The sequence below is a fragment of the Gymnogyps californianus genome, chromosome 5, assembly GCF_018139145.2.
Source record: "Gymnogyps californianus isolate 813 chromosome 5, ASM1813914v2, whole genome shotgun sequence".
Taxonomy (NCBI): domain Eukaryota; kingdom Metazoa; phylum Chordata; class Aves; order Accipitriformes; family Cathartidae; genus Gymnogyps; species Gymnogyps californianus.
Window position 1 is genome coordinate 26496829 of NC_059475.1, and position 20213 is coordinate 26517041.

A 20213-nucleotide genomic window follows, 5' to 3' on the forward strand; every position below is an offset into this window, starting at 1 on the left:
AAAACAGGGAATGATACCTTTATTTCTCTATTGGACGGCTCCCTCCAGACAAAGCAAGCTTTAACTGCAGGTGCTTGAGCCCTTATCACTGTAGGATTTTGGGGGAGGTGAGGGTTACAGGCGATAACAACAAAAACAGACAGGAGCACATTAATTTTTTAATCAAGTATTTGAGTTGTTATTTGCAATTCATTAAGAGCAAGAATCAGTAGCTTCTAATGCCTGGAGCAGCCACTGCGCCCATCTCCCAACTTGTGGTATGGAGACCCTGTCACCACACACAAGGCAGTGATTCCCTCTGGTTATAATAAAACAGAGAGTAGATGCTGCCAGCTAGGGTACCATTACACAGTTTCAAAAGCACCTATGAATGTAAACTACTGAGCTTAGGGATGACCATCATCACCTAAGGGTGATCATACAGGACTTCTTGTTCCAAGTATCTTGCTGGCTCCAACTATCAGAGCAACCTAAGGTTTTCCAACACGCGGCACTAGTGCTAAGGTTACAACTAAACAACAGACCTCCAGCCAGCAGAGAGCAGTCAGGTACACAGCAGTCATGCATATTTTATGCTTTCTAGATCAAAACGAGCACAAACTTTAATTGAAACTGATTTCACCCATTAAGGAAGAGCAAAACCAAGCATACATTTTTCAAATCCTACCGTGGCAACACACAAGCTTTCATTTGCTTTATTCCAGCAGAGGGCAAAAGCTATACAAGGAAGAGCATTTGAGAAGACCATTAGGTCTGAGTAAAGGGAAAGGTAAAAGAAAAGAGTATCCAGACTCTTGTCACCTAAATGACTTTTTAATAGCATTAAATAGAACATTTTGCAGGTTTCATCCAGCTCTTACATGTAATACAACTGTATTACAACTAAAGCTTCTGTTCATGCCTTTAAAAAAAGAAAAAAAAATCTAATAACATCACAGCAGTTCACGCATCGCTTTGATGATACATAATTCCCATCTCCTCCTCAGACTGCATGCACTCATTTGTTCCACTAAGTTTACAGTGAACTGTTTGGAAAGATGATCTGAACTGACAGCGATTCCATTGCACAAATTGACAATGCTGTACTTCAATGTGTAACACATTCACCTCTGAAAAGCATACACAGAAGAAATACACACAAGTTCCTTCAGTTCAACACTCAATAAATAGTGATATAAATGTAAAGTAGCAATTTTGTTCTATTTACTGGACAAATACACAGAAATATTGGGACTGCTTGATTATTGGTGGATGTGGTAAAGAAACTGCTGGTTTTGCAGATCACGTGGCCCTGTTTAGCCATAAAGGAGGTAATGAAGGACTGATTTGAGCTCTTGAGCATTGCTAGATTATCCACATGGCACTTAACCATTCTCCACTTTGGTAGAAATATCTGGATGGCCACATTAATAGCAATAATAACCATACTACTCTTTGGCACACCTCTCTTCAATACATAACATTATACTCAAATACAGTCACTTTGTCACATTGCCTTTGCTTTTGTCTGAAATATTCAAGCATCTAGCTGCCGGAGGGGAACGGGGCGGGGCACGGGGAAGTCAGAGTCTTTTAATCTCTGAGTACTTTTAGGGGTAACACTGGTTTACATTAGGTCCCAGTGTGGCAGTTTATATTTGATAGCATGTCAGCTATAAAAAAAACCAAAAAGGATCAGAATCTACAGAGTGCATCAGTTAAGTTTTACATTTACTTTACCATAGTATTTAAATATGGCACTGATTCTACACTGATTTTTTTCATATCAATGAGTGCCATCATTTATAATAAAAGAATATTAATATGAATGAAATTAAGGAAACTAGAATGTGATATGAACATCACAAAAAAAACATTGCAAGAGTAGAAATATCTCCCAAGGGACATAGTGAAATCTTCCATCTCTCGATTCCTTTAATATTAGGTTGGACAAGCCCTGAGAAACCATTATGGGGAGGGCAGGGGAATCCTGTAATGGACCGTGGGAATGGATTGACATGATCTGTCTACACCAACCTTTTCTGTCTTTAATTAAGGTAATTCTGTGGTGATCCTGTAGGCAAGATTACGGATGTAAGCATATTGTTTGTACAGCAATTAACACATAAATATTCAACTCTGACATTTCTTATCAGCTAAGTATAGATTTCTGCCAGGCTGCTTCCCTGCAACATTTGGTAAATTAACCCATTTAATTTATTGCACACTGGGGTTCAGTGGGTGTGATCACTGAAAATGACAGATGAACAATTGACGGTTTGGGGAAATAATAGAAACAGCAACATATTTACACACACAGATGAAGATGACATCTCTAATGCAAATATTGGCAAGCAGTTTTTTACAACTACACAAATCACAAGGACTGATAAACCCAGGGGCCAACACTCTCAACAACAGGAATGCAGAGACAGGCAGGCTCCTAATCCCACAGGCAGCTTGCTACTCTGGTAAACTGAGTTGCTAAAATACCAAGTAAGCATTCTTCTGCTGAGAGAGGTTTAGGCTGTCTACAATGCAACCCAATGCAGATTTAAACTAGCTCATTTGGGCAGTGGTGGCTATGCATTTATAACGGCATGGACTGCAAAAATAACATAAGAAACTGAATAAATCCTTAGGGAACTGGCCCAGGGTGGCTGTAGCTCATTTAACACCAACTTTGGCTGAAGCATAAACATATTTGTATAAGCCTAGCTTTTGAGATGCACTCATAAGCTAAGAACCTCAGCCTAGGCTGCTTTTCAGGGTGCCACATCAACTATAGGAAGCTGCCAGTGGGCAAGAGATACCTCATAACTTTGAAAAAGGGTTTCAACAGATGAAAGTCCTGGTTATGCCAGTGATTTGTTATGCTACCTTTGAGTCATTTGGGTATTTTCCTATACTTGGGGTTCTTCTGGATAAAATATATTCCCACTTCTAACACAACTGCTTTTAGAGGCTAATTTTGCCCAGTGAGTGCTCTGCAAGTGAAGAGTGGTGTGTTGCTGTTAAGTTCACAGCAGTAGTTGATTCAAAATTATTTGCTGTGAGGAAAAAATAAACTTGCATAAACATTGCTACAGAGCTATACAGTTCACAAACGCACAGAAGCTTTGAAGACAGAATCACTTATAAAGCCATCCAGAAGACAGCAGACTGTTCAAGCAATGGTCTTCAGACAATGCAACTAACTGGTGCTGTGGCCTCATCATAAATTTACCAGGAGAAAAATGCACTTCCTATTGACCCTTGCTAAATCTTTAAACAAACATCTTTGCAATCTTTTCAAGCCATCTTCAGAGAAACTCATTCCTTTACTATTGCACCAACTAAAATGAGTATAACCAAAGGCAAAACGTGTTCAACAAGACCAAAGGAATAACAGTGCAGAAGATAGACAAGCCTGGAGCACGGCCCAGAAGCTATTAGTTAGCCTACAGGCTCGGCATGAGCAATCTTGGTTTATATGAACAGCCTAGAATTTAATAAAAGTAACGCAAGTAGCAGCATTTTTATTTAAATTTCAGCTTTTTAAATATCTAAACAAAAAGTAGGCTCCAAAGACCACTTAAAGGTTTCTCCCCATTTGCCCCTATTAACCTAAGAAAGAAAAACCAAACAGTAAAACAACTGAGATGCATTAAGATACTAGGACATGAAATCAACAAAAATATCTTTAGAGACTGAAGAATCCTGCAGAGAGGACTCCTACTGGCAGTATTTTATTTAATGGGAGTCTAAATCAAGACATAGGTCTCTAATAAGCTGTAACCCAGATTCAACAGCCATTCAAGTCAAAAGAGCAAGGGCTTTTCTTTAATTCCAGTAAAACTAGCCTTGACTGTTACTGGAGAAAAGCGTATAAGCAGAGTTGACTTGATTATTCTTAGCAATGTAAGTACCACTAGAGGAGGAGAAGGTAGGGCCAGGTTACTTTTGCTACCAGAGTGGGTAGGACAAAATTGGGATGAAGAGCAGAGTTAAAGGTTTGAGAGGAGCAACTTTTTTCCCATTACCTTGTTTTTCTCAGCCAACTGTTGCTATCAACCCATGTATCCCAACACCTCTCTCAGCAGCAGCCGCTGACACTTTCACTAGGTCTAATGCTGGCATAAAGCCAAGTAGGCAGCCACCCTCCATTTTGCCTATGCCTAAAATTAGGGCTAGGTATAAGCAGAAGGACAGCAAGGAGAAAATAGACTTGAAACCCTAAGCTTTGTTTTTTGGAGTAATTAAGCAGCAAGTCTCAGATTCACTCTCAGGCCCCACTGAAGGCGGTATTTAACTTCCAGTCGAGACTAAAGAGAGCCAAGATTTCTGGTTATCTCACAATTTCTTACATGCACCTTTTTCATACAAAATATAAACTTCCCCTTAACCAGGGTGGAAATACTTGTCTTTGAAGACAAGCCTATGAATTCAGGGTCAGAACAATGCAACATGACATAGGAAACGCCCATTCACCAGGACTGACGTACCAGGTCTGCCAGACCAGAAATTCAATGGCTGCATGCCCTCCCATAATGCAAAGCAGCCACAAGATAGCCATTTAAAACAGGATTATGCATCACAGAAGCTGTGCAAAACAGCCACAACACATCAGCAAATTCTTAACATCTAAAAGAGACAAGAATTCAGAGATAGCACTCCTTCCAGTTCAGTAACATCACCATACAATTGCCTGTCCCAGGAGACAAAGCACCTCAAGGTACTCACAGGATAAAGAGAAGGGAGCTTTGATTAAAAGAATATACTGACACACACAGTAGCTATCTGCAAAACATCAAAATAGTAAAGAAACACCATACCTCAAATACTGCCCAGCACTTTCCTAAGTTACAGCTGCTACATGATCAAGTTGAAACAGATTAGCAATCCTTTCAGGTGCTTAACTTCAGCATGCTAACAGAACTCATGATTATCCATCTCTCAAACTGAAGGAGGCAGAGAAATGCATATGAGCTAAGCGTGAGAAGCAGGTGTAGACAATGTGAGGTCACTACCAGACATGGCTAGAGAAGGTAGGTTCTCATTTTCACTTGGTTTATGGATAGCTGGTCACCTGCTAGGAGAGGGGGCTTTACTCTTTGCACCTGAGGGCTGAATATAACCCACCTTGCCCCCGACTCCAGCTGCATCCTGTGCCTTGGATCTGTGTCCTCCCTATCTCCACAAGAGATGTACTGTACTGTGTTATTTGCTTGTTTTTTTCTTTTCCTGATATTGATCTGAGAGTATTTGTGCATTTGTCTTTCCAGGGCCCCTAGAGGAGAGTTTCTTGCAATTTAAATATATATTGCTTTTGCTTTTAATGATTTTTTGTGAGATACATGTTTTCTTCTGTGGCCTCTTTCTATATTATATTGCTCTACTTTCTAACCAATATTTCTAAACAGGGCGTGAGATGGTTTTTACTTGCCTTATGCAAATTGCACATTCCAACTTGAGCTGAAGACATCACTTGCCAAGGAAAGCAGTGCCACAATGTCAGTGTTCTTACAGAGTACTGTAAAGAAGACAGATAAAAAAAAAACCAAAGAAAAATCAAGGAACTAATGGTTATTCTCAGCAAGAGAACTTAAAAAGCTGACCAAATACAGCAGAATAAAACTGGGATCACATAGTCAGGACGTGTTTTAGGTCCTCAAGTACCCATAAGAATTGTACAAATGTTTCTGAGGCCTCATTAAGTGTTAGCAACTTCAATAAAAGCTGTGAAAGGGAGTTGAGATACAGATTTTTATGGATGAAATCTCCACGGTTTTACACTGCTTTCAAGAAGAAAGTCCCCACACTTGCAGGCAGTTAAGTCACAGTTTTATTCCATGTCAATACAGCCAAGGCCAGTGGGTTCAAAGGATGGTACACAGCACCTCTGCGTGGTGGCTGCCCTGCTCCTTTTCTGGATGAAGCTGCAGAAGAACTGAGATTGAGATGTATATTCAGATTCTCCACAGTTTTATACTCTGGATAAACATTTACATCTCTGCAAAGAGGCTATAAAAATCTACTGGAGCAGTATAATTGTTTTACACAAACTCTGTGGAGAGGCAGTTGACTATCTGTAGCACCCAGGAACAGGAAATCGGGCTGTTGCGCACCTCAGCCAGGCATTTGTTGCTGCCCTGTGGGCGATCCAGGGTTTTTTGCACCACGGAGAGCATTAGCATGAGCAGTTCCCAGGTTCCTCACCTGGAAGACTGCATAAGACACCACTCCAAGGCAGGAGCACAAGCAGCTGGCTGCCTCTTCCCCTGTGCGCCCAGGCAGAGCCAAGGTAGAGCAGCATACAATATCACCTCCATGGTTTTGAAAGAGTCCCACTGCCTTTTCAGGGCGGAAAATCGCCATTTACAATGCCTACAGGAACTCAGCGGGACCCGCTGGAGAGCACAATGAACCACACTGGCTCCCAGGCAGCTGCTTGTCACAAGTGTGAGAAATCACTAAGCCTGTGATACAGCAGCTGCTGCTGGTTTAGGCCACACAATTTCTCCCCCACTGTGTGTCAGGGTCTGTGAGCCCTGACTGAGTCCTGAACTCACCATCAGATGGAAATCCCTGCCTTTTATCACACTTTGATCCTGTGAGCAGCAGCTGCTCTTATTTCCCAACTTACGCTCGAGTCCAGACTCAGTAAGGTTACCCATTTCTTGCCTGTTTGAGAGGAAGGCCGTGGTCTCCCTATTACTGCTGACCTCTGCGGACTGCAGCTCTGCAGGTGAGGTTCTGCTGAGCTGGGAATCATTTTGCATCTTTTCAGCACAACTCTCAGGTTTCTAAAAAGTGCAGCCCATTTCTCATCTTTTCTCCCGTATGTCTAAAAGCATAATTCACTTCTGTATCTCTCAGCTAAGATTTATGAATAAAACAGCATTATGAACGTATGACTTAGTTTCACCTATGACTCATGTCAAAAGCCTCTCAAGTGGAGTGGCCCAATTAGCAGGTACCTGTACATTTTCCTATGGCTCACATTTAAAGACATCTTTCAGATATTTTTGAAAGTACAGTCTTGTTGCAATGTCATCAAAGCAGCATCTTACTGTAAGGTTGAAACACAGCAGTTTTTCTTTCGAGACGGTTTTTCCATCCTCCTTGAAACACGGTATCTTCTGCCTCCTCTAAGGACTGTCACACGTTCCTCCTTAATGTGGATTTTGTCCTACTGCTGAGTCTAACATCTCTGAGGAACTCATGCAACTTCCTGAAAAAGCTAGAACAACCATTTGTGTTAGAAAGACCTAGAGTTTAAATATGAGCTTTCAAGCAGTGTCCTCTCAGAGTCGGTGGGCAAAGCAGACAGGCTAATCCTGATGCACAATTTACAACACCTGTGTCACACCACTGCTGCCCCCAGAGCAGAACGTTCTCAAGGACACTGTGGTATGTACACAATATCCACGATGTGATACAAAGCAAGAAATCCTTTCATTGGTCATTAAAATTCTCAACATTCAGGCATTTTTTTTCATAGGTAGTACCTTTACTAATTCCTAGAGATTTCACACTTATTTAAGTCTTTCAGGATTTGATTATTCTCTTCCTGAAAAAAAAGCTGAGAAATCCCACTTTGATCAGGTCCAGTGGGCAGCACTGGAGAAGAATATCGTACTTCTAAAACAGCAAGTAGGCTACAACGCTGCCGTGCATCCCTCCAAGCTCTTGTTCTTGCACATTCACAAGGGCTGCACTGGAGATGGTGTTCACTGTTCAGGTGAACTAGCTGCTAAAATACACCCAAAAAGCTGTCTCTAAAAAAAGTCCTCTCTCAGGAACTGCAGCGCCTACACTCTCACTTGCTGCTCTTCCCATTCAGACAAATCCAGAAATCTCCATCCAGTCTTTAATCCTTAACTGCACATCTAGAGCTGAATATCTTGGGGCTGACAGAAACCCCCTGGCCTAGCTATTGTAGCGCATCACTTCTCAAATGTTTGAAATCTAACATCTCCTCAAGATGGCAAAAACAATTGCACATTTTCAGTACCATGATACATTGTTAAGACAACCTCATCTAATATCAGATAGACTTTTTTATTATGAATAGTTTCTGAATCCCTCACTTTGCTTTGATGTGAAGAGCCAGGGGCTTGCCCATAAATTATGCTAAAGCCACTATCTGTAACAAATGCGCAGATTTATCAGCCATCATAACCTTCATCAGCCTCAACCTCTATGCTTTGTGAATCAGGGTACGTCCACAATGCACTGGAGCCTGTAAGGTGAAGCTTTATGTTAGTTGGCTTAGGTGCACGGGGCAGGCTGTAAAATGCTCCTGAGAAGCAAAGTAATCCCAGGCAGAATTCCTTGCAGCCACAGTCAGCTTTCTTGGTTATCTCTGTAGTATTTTGCAGTGCAGATGTACTGGCAGTTTCAGGCAAAAATGCTTCCATGTACTGGGCCCAGGCTTTGTCTATGTTCTGTTAGCTGCTGACTCCTCTGTGCACACTCTTTTTTTTCCATAAAACCTGGCACTGCCCCTGGCTGGATGCCCCTCAGCTCTTATGTCAACTCCGCACCTCTTCATCTGCTACGTCTCTGCACACTGCCGAGAGCTTTGATTACAGTATGCCTCTCTCTTTGCAGGTAGCATTGCTATAGTAAGTTGGCTACATGTAGAAAGTCACGTCTCCACATGTTAACATGTCCATGCTTAGTGCTTTAACTCAGATAAGATTTTTATTTTCCCATATAATGAATGGGAAGAGGCATGAGCTGAAATCTGTAATGTAGGAAATACTGATCTAGAGTTTCATAACGTGCTACTGCCTGTCCATATACATGGACCAGAGAATTACTTAGTAATCTGTCCACGCTTTTCTGATTAGTCTTTCATACACCACCACAACTCAACTCCTCCTAATTTTGAACCTCTATGCAAAGATCTGGGACATTTAGAGACATACAATTATAAATACAATCACCCCATCCTGACCTGAGCAAAACTCCCTTGAAGGGCAAGCACTGAGCAGAACTGATCGCTCTCATCAGTCACACACGCCCATTACAGCAGAGCTGTGCAGGGCAGGCTGCTTTGCACCGGCCTTCTGTACCCCAGCTGAACATCATCCTTGCTAGCAGACATATTTGTAGAGAATACCTTTTCAATATTTAAAGTTACAGGTGTAATGGATCCTGCCCATGGATGAGAAGAGTTAGGAAAGCAGATTATCTTTTGTGGTCTTTAATAGCCCTGTTTTTACTAACTACTCTGAGCTTTGAATTACTTATGATGTACAACCCAAAATAATTTAAGTAATGTGCAGTTAAAAGTAAACTGCTTTAATCACTTTGGGAGAGTAACAGAAAAAAAATCCACATAAATGTATTTATGTTTGTTTCATGGGCCAACACTCAGCACAGTTAAAATGTTAAAGCCAGGCATGAACCTTTTGAAAAATATTATTCTTAAAGGATTATATTCTGTATTTATATTTATCAACCTTGACAAATAAGACATCAATATGAGGTTATTTCCTGTCTACCCACAAAATCTTACATTGTAGAAAAATTGTTAATTCATCTTTGTTCAAGATATCCCTCCCCGCTTTCAGTTATCCCCAGAACTCCCCAGGAGGGAAATAACACTTCAGTTCTGTCTTTTTAACTTGCCTGATTTACATAACTCTAATGATATTTAAGTGCCTTTGGCTGCACTTTCCTTTCCTTTCTCTGTTCCTTTACTCCCAAACTCTCAAGGCAGATGAAGTAACAGTTGGCAGCGTCTTGCTCATTACAGCATTGCCTGTTCTCGAGTCACGCCACTGTGGTTGCAGCTGGCTGAGCGGCTCTCCAGTCCTCCCATGAATTCCAGTTTTCCTTTGGGAAGCCGCTTCTGACTAAGTGTCCTCCCAAAAAGGGGGAACAGAGCTCCTCCTTGGAGTTGCACCATTCTCCCAGGAGCAAGGGCTGGAGGAAAGCGGAGAGGTGCAGCAGATCAGGCCAGTTCTGGTTCAAGCCTGACCTCTCCCCTTGAATGAGTGATGGGGACACATCCTGTGAGCCTTTCATCTGCACCATCCACACCAGGTATGAGAAGACACAGATATCACTCTGCTCAACAAGGCCAGGGAGGAGAAAAATTACAACAAACCCTGATAAAAAGTAACAGGACTGAAGAGATGCGTAAGAGGAGAGATTTGGATTTGGGGATTGAATTTATAGGTTAGGGATGGGCAAATGTGGAGTTGAAGAGTTCCTGCAGATGGGATGAAAGGAATCCCAGTAAATATGCGTGATCGTCACCTATGCTAATCTCTCTCACTCACTAAGGGTAAAGTGTGGGGTGGCCACCCCAAATCATGTCTTTTAGGGATGGACACATATTTCAATATTCACAGTCATCAGCTGATATTTGATCTTCCTTGCTATTCAGCTTTGCTTTCTGTTCCTATTGGCACACTATCTCTTTCCATTTTCTTTCCGTTTTCTTTTCTTTTTGTGCACAAAGGAAACTGAAGTATGGGAAACAGCAGTAACTGTTTTTCTTCACTGCTTCCCTGATAGTCCATGTGGGGAAGGAAAAAGTAGAAACTAGTTCCCTCTGTCACTCCCAATGTTGTGCCAGCAGTCACACATCTACACAATTTCTGATCTCTGTCTTTCTAAAAAGGGACTGGAGACCTCACCACACACACAGGCAGAAGACGTGGATAATGATCCCTGCCTCACGAGCCCTTGTGATCATCTCTGAAGTGATGGTTTCCAAATGAGCATGTGGACAACTATTGATTTTTAAACTGTTTGAAGCGCCATGCAAAACCCCTCAAAAGTGCCTAAAAACTATTTTAATCCATGCTGTCTTCTTTTCCTTTTGGCTACGACAGCCACATGCCACCTTCTGCACTGATGCCTGGCACAGTGTTGAGAGCTTCTGCTCTCTACAACTCTCTTCCCATGATGAAAATCCAAGCAAACTGCATCCAGGAATGCTAGAACTATTGAACTTTTTGCTTCACACAGAATAGGTGTAAGAAGTGCAAGCTTGCAGCAGTCCTTATCCAGGATTTTCTCAAACAACAATACCATTAAAACAGAAAAGCTGTCAGAAAGTTACATTCCCATGATGATCCCCTATCAACAGTCACAGTGTATACCCCATCTGTTGCTCTTACTAGCCCCCCCCTTTTTTTTTTAACCTGGATTCACCAAGAAACATTTAGCATTTTGCCAAAAGCATACAATGTCCTTTGTGTTAAACCAAAAATAAAAATTCACTGTTCCATTGCTTTCAAACAACTCATAAAAATGCTACCTTCTAACAGAAAGTGACAGTCTTTCATGTAAAAACTAATAAACATAAAGACTAATATATTCCTTTTATGGGTCACAATATCATCTACTAAAAATTTGTGAGGATTGGACTACTTTGTGTGATTACATTTAACCAATAAAATCATTTGAAAGGAACATCCATCTCTCTCAGAAGTTTAACTGGAACAAGACCCTGCAGCGTATTCACTATATTACCTCTTTGGCTATTGTGAATTTACTATTTGGTTTAGAACAGATCACTGTGGACACACAGGAGATTTTTATCTTTTTCCATTTTAGAAGAAAGAAGTCTGACACAAATGTACGGTTGGTACTAATAAAGGCAGAATAATCATGTAATCAACCCCATATATTAGGGTGTGACCTTAAAACCATGACAAAGGCACAGCCAAAACCATCAGAGTCACACTGTGTGCTAGAGGGAGTGCTCCTTGGCACACAGAAAACAGGTTCCAAAGGATGTATCTACATCACCCGACTTACATATGGGCACTGTAAATCTCCCTACACACCCACCAGCATGACATGATCTGCTGATTGTCTCTTCCAATAGTGAAAAGATGCAACCCTTTGGTTTAACGACCTTTGTACTGCTGTATGTTCCTAGGTCAAGGTGAATCAGTAATCAAGCCCTGCATTATGAAAAATGTTGGTTTGTTTTGGTCTGGTTTGTTTGTTTTAAAAATATGGTACTCTTAACAGACAGCAACTACATGCACATCCTTGGTTATCCCTGGATCACCCACACTGTAATCTCCACAGCTCTTATTTTAAAATAGAAGCTTGTAAGTATAGTCTTCTTACATTGCATATAGAAGCAATAAGTATAGTCTTATTACTTCTCAAAAAAAAAAAAAAATCTAGTTATTATTCCAGGAACTGGCTAAATTCCATCACATTCTACTACAATACCCCTGTACTTTTATTTAAAGAGTTGTTTCTCCTTCATTTCCAATCTCCGTTTTTTAAGCAGCTGCAGTGGAACATGGCAGAAATGGATGCCCATCCTTAAGGACAGGGAGCGAAGTGAGTTTACTGAGAAAATCTTTAAACCCCTGTGGGATGAATGTTACCGTAGAATTGGAAGACACAAAGATATTTTTAACAACTTCTGTTTTGTAAGTAGGGAGAAGGATTTTTTATTTTCCTTTATTTCATTTTCAAAGCAGTATCGTAATAAAAATCTTCCCCTGTCGCTTTTGTTCCTGGAACTGCAGCATCACACAAGCCCAGCAGGACAAACTGTTCTTGTGAAAAACTGATTTATTCTCTCATCTCTGACAATCTAAGATGGAAGGATTAAGTGATGATCCTCTGATCTTCCTTTTCCCTTGTCTCCATGCATACACTTTGCTCTTGCTAGCTTGCTGACCATTCTGCAAATATATTGCTTGAATGACCCCATTCCATTAGGGAACTGACATGTCTCGCTTTAGAGTGTTATTAATATCAGTCCTTGAAAGCATTTAACCAATGACAATCTAACATTAGCTCACAATGGGATTTAAAGACATTACGGTTCATTAATTTATGGTTTAATGCTGGCTTCTTCCAATCTGTTGTCCTTTCTCATTACAAATGGCAAAAAACCAAGCTATAAAGTCCACAGTATCCTGCATAAAATGCTGCATAAGGGCTTCATTTATTTACTTATTGGTATGATTTAAACATACAAATCTTGTCCTTGTTTTGCAAGTCAGTTGTCAAAGAATAACTGCTGGACTTCTGGCAGATACTATTTTTGCTTCACTTTTCCTCCTCTTACCATTTTTCTTCCTGCACAGGCAATTTACATGTTATATTTTCCTCTCCCATAAAATCCCAGTAAAATATGAGAAACATAACACACATTTCAATCAAGCTGAACTGAATAAATGACATAATATTATTTAAACCTTTTGAGAGGATATTTCTGAGAAGGAGGATAGGTTAGCAGTTACAACTGATTTAAGAAATGCAGACAGAATGATGTTCAGTTCTGTCACAACCTTAGTTCTTTGCAAAATTAGATCAATGTAATTGAGTTCTAATTGTTCAAAGAAAACAGAAGGAACAAAAATGTGTCAAAATGTCTTGTTTGGAAGTTGGAATAAAATATTTCATGTCTTCGTTTCATGATCTGAACTTTACAGTGTACTTCCTGGCAAGCAGGAAAGCGACTGTGTTGAAAAGGTCCTGGGAACCTTGGTGGACACGATGCTTAATAGTGTGCTCTGCCAGCAAAGAAAGCCAACAGCATCCTGGGCTGTGTTAACAGCAGCACAGACAGTAGATCAAGAGAAGTGATTATCTGCCTCTGCTATGTACATGTTAGACTGCATCTACAGTACTGCATCCAGTTTTGGTTTGCCAGGAAAGATGAGTGAGTTCAGCAGAGGGCCACCAAGATGACTGGGAGCAGCTCGTCCTGTGAGGAGAGGCTGAGGGAGCTGGGCTTGCTCAGCTGGAGGAGAGGTGGCTTCAGGGGACCTAGCAGCAGCCTGCCTGCACCTATAGGAGGTTATGGGAAAGACAGCCAGGCTCTTCACAGTGCTGCATGCTGGGACAACAATGGGCATAAGCTGGAACAAGAGAAGTTCAGACTGGATATAAGGAAAAACCTTTCTCCATGAGGGCGGTCAAGCAGCAGAACAGGCTGCCCAGAGAGACTGTGCTGCCTCCATCCTTTGAGGTTTTCAGGACTCAGCTGAGTGTCCTGGTCCAAGCCCATAGCTGACCCTGGCCTGAGAAGGAGGTTGGACTAGAGACCTCCTGTGCTCCTGTCCAATCTCAATTGTCCTGTCATACTACAAACATAACTGACCTCTGTTCCCAAATCCTAGTACATACATTGCACTGATAAGACTCTGGGGAAGCAAGGCTTGGCACTAAGAATAAATTTCTCTGATAAATCAGTAAGATAGTATGGTGTTCCAAGATCAGAAAAAGGATGGATCTATCCTTGACTACAAAGTGTCCTTTTTTCTCTTAATTTCTTCACGAAGTTTTGTGCATAATTGCTGTATTAAAGCTTCGGGGATCAAAACTCTCTACTTCTTCCAATTTTGCAGTGTTTGAATTCTGGGGTTAATATTCTTATATTATAAAAGGCAACAAGGAATGCCAGAGATTATTGTATGGCCTGACTTTAACCCCATGCCAGCTAAGATATTAGTATGTTAATATAAGCATTAGCAATGACAGCCATAGGCTCAGAGACAGAACACAATCCCTGAATTAAGATGCTTACTTAAACATAGCCAAGATTTTTTTAAACTGGTATTAAAGCATAAAACAAAAAAAATTCAGTGTTACTTACAAATACATTTTAAACATATTTTGTATTTAAATAAGCCCCTAAACTGATGTAAATCACTCCTGCCAAAACTAAATAAAGATAACATTTTGATTGGAGGAATTAGTTTATTCAGCAAGATTTAGATGTGAAAAAAAAGATCAATGGTGACATGGAACATTCACATAACTGTACCATTCATAAAGTATCAACTCTGCTCAAACCTTAAGTTGCTCCACAAGAGATGAATAACATGCACTGCTTAATGGAAATGCTTTTTTCTAATAAAAAGAAGCAGAATATGTTTGTGGGCAACTTGGGGCAATCTCCTATGTCTGCCAGCACCTTAGCAAGAACGGACTGTAATACAGGTTTCATTGCCTTTATTACTGTTTTCCTTGCTGTTTATTGTCTCCTATTCTGATTGAAATACACAGGTGTAATGAATAATTTATAGCATTACACATTTACTCTTCCAGAAAATGCAAATCATAACTGTGTCTATATCAGTGATAAAATGGGTAAGCAGATACACTAAGAAGAGATATATAGCAAATGCTTACAGAGCTTCACCAAAATTACCAGCCATCCATCCTTCATAACTGTCCTGTACTGCTCATCACAGACCACTAATGCTTTAAGAGCCACAGAGCTATTCAGATCCATCACTGTAGGTGCTGTGACCAAGCCAATCTCCTTTAAAGTCTATGAACATAGCAAAGGTGAGACTGTAAAAGGGGAATTTTAATTTTTTTTAGTAAAGGCCTGCCTGTACAGAGAAGCCTGAGAAGAGACTACAACTAAGGTACTAAGTAACAGGCTATCTTCCCTTCCCCCTTAACGACTATAAAACATATGGATTTGTTTCTTTGTGGATGACTCTGAAGGCTATTTTCTATGAGAAAGAGATGACCACAGAAGAACAAGAAGGAAAAAAAATATGTTCTGTGTTTGCTAGAATACATAGGATGCCCAAAGGCAGACATGCATGAAAACCATGAAAAATCCAGTCATGGAGAAGCAGAGTCAGGTCTGTAGCGATCCACCATTGCTAGGTTTCCCAACGGCTTGATAAGACAACCAATATACACTGTAGTCTACAATAACAGGACAATGCATTATCATATATTGTTATTTTGATAAGTGCTGTCCCTTTTATTTATCTAGGAACCATTTTAATTGACCCTTCTCAATCTCTCCTGGGTTTATAACACTCTCAAGTGTTCAGGGTCCAAACACATTTTTCACAATGCTCTTCCATGACCTTCATATTAAACTGCCTCTCTTATGTGTTAGAATGAGGCTGAAAGTTCTCGACAGTCTGACAGCCCCATAAACCTGTTTAGTATCCTAGGAATGAAGTTCATTTTTATGTGGAAATTACATTAAGGTAGGCTAGGGCCAATCACTTATGATGATGCAAGTCATGATGACAGACCAACATTCGTACTGAGTGGTCCCTTGCAGCAGTGAAACTGTACTTGACTTTTCCTGCTTCCACGAATAATATTTTTTCTGCCTCCCAGCTTTCTTACACCAAATTCCTTCAGATTCCAAAAATTTCTGGATGTCACACACAGCCCAAGTCTGTCACAACAGCTACTGATCCAGTTACTAGCATTAGATCTTTCTGAATATACAACCTCAGTATTCATCTCCCATCAGACACCAGAAGTCTAGTGTGGTTTTTTAGAGAGAAGTATTTTTTTTAACTTGAAACTAATTACTGATTAAACAGTAGATAGGAAAATGCTCCAGTAAATTGATCATTTTTAATCAGATGCAGGCTAGAGAACATGGATTATTCAAGCTTAGCTGATGTTTATATTGAAAATAAAATGCAAGGCTTGTTACATGTCTAGAGTCAAAAAGGTACATCACTGAAAAAAATGTTGTTACTTGCAATATTAACAGGGCTTGTTCAATGAATATTCTATTAATTCCTCCCTGTAAAAGCCAATCCAGAGTACTGGAAATAGGAAATTAAAGCTTACTTACTTTATCTTGCTGACTCTGATCTGATCAGTTCGGTACTGATTCAGCCATTACTACCAATCTAATTTTGTGCACATAAAACTTCAACAAAAAAGAAATATTAACTTTATCATTCATTTTTTAAAATGTCAAAGAATTAATACTTTCCATTTTTATAGTACCTCCTATTCAAGAAGTACTTAGTGTTGGCAAAGACAAATATATTAAATCTCATATTTTCTCTGTGGGTTAGGTATCATGCAAGGAGGAATACTAAAGAAAACTCATAGGCTTGTTGAAGGTTATTTAAGGTGTCTGTAGCAGAGTAAGGAACACTCACACATTCTGATTCCCCACCCTGTGCTTTTCCTACCAGGTCATCCTGACTGAAATTTTGTTATCTCTGCTTCTGTGCAATCTGGAAAACATTCAATGCTGAAATTCTCTTCTTCACAGAAAGAAGGAGAAATTCTCTGCTTCACAGAAAAACAGACACTGGGATGTTTCAGTAGAAAAGTCAACACGGTCTAGCCATCTGCCTCCATCCTCCCAACTGCTATAAGAAAGAGCAGCAAGGTATATGACCTTTCTGCTGGCTTCACACAATGAGAAGTTCAGATTGCCCCTGCTCTCAAATGCAGTGGATTACTGACCATATATTCCCTAACGTCCCATACGTTACTTGAATGAATGATTAAATGAGAAAAATGTAGTCACTCATTTATGATGTTATTTAAGTGACTGGAGAATCAAAAGTAAAAATAATCAGAGGAGAAAGTAAACAGTGAATAAAGGGAGTATGAAGAGGATTTAGGAGTTCAAGTTTCTTTTCATCTGGGATTCCTACACAAGCAACATTGACTCAAATGCTCTTAGACCCGTTTCTGTTAACAAATCTACATGCAAGATGCAACAGAGTTAAAGATAATAATTATTTTCCAGCCTCGGGATTGTGCTAATAGTGACTTGCTATCCACACAGTAGTCCATGATTTCTTTGTCCCCCCTGGGATGGAACATCAGGCTTGAAATGCCCAGTACCACTTTCAGGACTACTACACTTCTGAAGCCATTTTTACAAGAGGAAATGTGAACAGTCTGCCACCCAGGACAACTGGGTACCACAGCAAAACCCAGAACTGCATGGTCAGGTGCAGATGAAAATCTTGAAGCAGATGCCTTAAGGAATACACAAAAGAAAGTTCATTTTAAAAGCAATGCTTACTGATTTTTATGCTGCATTTATACATCTGGGAAAATACATAACGTGACAGCAAAGTATATTTACTGTCATTAAAATTCACCCTTAAAGTAAACTGCAGAAACTGCTAAAAAGATACTGCATTCATGCAACAAATAAAGCAAGAAAATCTGCAAGCTCTTCTGCTTCACAGAAAAACGTTCACACAAAGCAAAGGAGAAAAAGAGACAGGAAATAAAAAAGATGATGGGGAAAGGAGAGGGACTGACTGAAAAGGCATTAAAAGAGGAAAAAAGTGGAAGTAGTTTGAGAAAAGAACCTCAAAGAAGAGGAACAGTAACTTTTGGAATGAACTTTATCCACAGATAATTTGTCTCAGAGGAAGTTCCTGCGAAGCAACTCAGTAAGGACGCTCAATGAACGGCTGGGAGCTCCTCTAGTTTTAGGGAGCAGGGGGGGAATAGGAGCAAGGAGAATCATTCAAACTTTTTGATCCTCAAGGGCAGGCCTGAGTCAAGATTTTAACCACCTTTTCAGTCCCAAATAGAATATCTCAAAACTTTCTGCTAGAAAGTACTAATCTGTAGAGCTCCCTAGATTTTTTAATTTAAAATTAAGCTACAGCAATTACCATTCCTTTTCCCTCTTGAGTTAGAATAACAATTATGAATCACCAGGTTGAATATGGTTTGCTCAATCGCTGTTATCAATGAGGATATCAATTTCATAACCACGTAGGAAACATAACACTACTTTCAAAAACCAATTACCAATTTGTATGTACAAAAATGAATTAAAATATGAAAACTTCAAAATAAAAATACAAAGATTAATTATTTAATATTTCTGGAACATTGGATGATTGTTCGCATTTTTGTTGTGATTTATAAAGATTCTAAATGTCAGACTGTCCCTCCTGATTGCTCACTTTTTTTAATAATGATTTTTGTATAAATTTAAGTATGAAATTTCCATCATTTGTTTGGTAATGAAATCTGATGACTGCCCCATAGGGCTGCATGAGATTTTCTAGACTATCAGCTTACGTAGTATCTTGTACAAATGCAGATATGCAGTTTGCTTCTCTCTCTTACACATTCTTAAACACAGAAAGAGGCTTTGCTTACCTCTTTCAATAGATTTAATAGATCTTCACACTAATATTAGTGAGAAACTTTGACACAAAGTAATGGTCTGATAATGAATGGCAAAAAGGGAGAAAAATTAAGTATCCATGAAGTATACTTTCTGAAATATTTGGGAATCAGTCCATAAATGCTGATTAGTGAATCCTTGCATACTACTTATGAGAAAAATAGGGTCATAGAGAGGTTCAATAGTTTGCCTGTGCTTCCATGAACACTCATCTTCAAAGTAGGTCTGCCCGGCTCTGGGTCCCCAGGTGTATCAGCTGTGAAGCATCTCATCTCTTGTATCCTTTTAATCATCTAAGTACAATTAATGCTGAAAAACTTTATCAAAATCTGAATTTGTTAAGGAAACAACGTCAGTGAAGAAAACTGAGTATCTTCAAGCTGATTCAAATGTTGTGTGTATGCGGGTCATTGGTTGGCCTGCAGAAGACAGTGACAGCAATTTAATATACATGACAGATACTCAATTTTAAAAATACAGTCTTTCTGGAATCCTTGATATAGCAAATGCATCAAATTGAGTTAGTTCTTGTCATAATTTCTGAAAGAAGCCAATGCAATCTTATTATCAAACATGCAAATGGAACCATTATCAAGGCTGGAAGCCAAGTTAAGTTTCATCTCTGGTAGTGAGTAGTTTCTGTCCAGCTTTGAATTTTTTCCTGTATTCATTAATCATCAGATATTATCCTCTGATAAGCTAGGAATACACAGCTAAATGTCAGAGACACTGTTAATTCATACATGTGGATAGTGTCCTTATTTATGTTGCTTACTTGATAGAAGTAGGCAATGAAAAGAATTCAAAATGATTACACATAAAACAGTTTCTTTCACTCTTTATCCACTTGTCATATAATATTATATAATATGTTATTAATAAAAATAGTAATGGTTAATACTAATCTCATTCTACACTCACTGTTCTCAAAGCTTTTTACAGACGTGACCATTTGTTAGTTTATAAGCAGCAAACACATTTAGTTGACCTGCTCAGTGGAATAAAGGACAAACACTGACCAGGTCATGACAGTAGAGATGACTATGTGATAAGCTACGTAGGATACTAGAAATACTCATTTAATAGATGTGGGTGCTGTGGGGGTGCCTGCATGGCCCACCCTTGGCAAATGGCCTGGATAACAACACCTGTTACAATATGAATGTAAATAGTGTGTGTGTTTGTATGTATTGAATACACACAACTATCTGGAGGCCATTTGACCAAAACTGGTTATGTTAAAGAAGATGAGGAGCATCAAAGCTGGCCATGTTAAAGAGGAAGACAAATATCAACCAGATCAAACAGTTACTGGGGAATTACAAAAAGACTTTTGAAACAAAGGAGG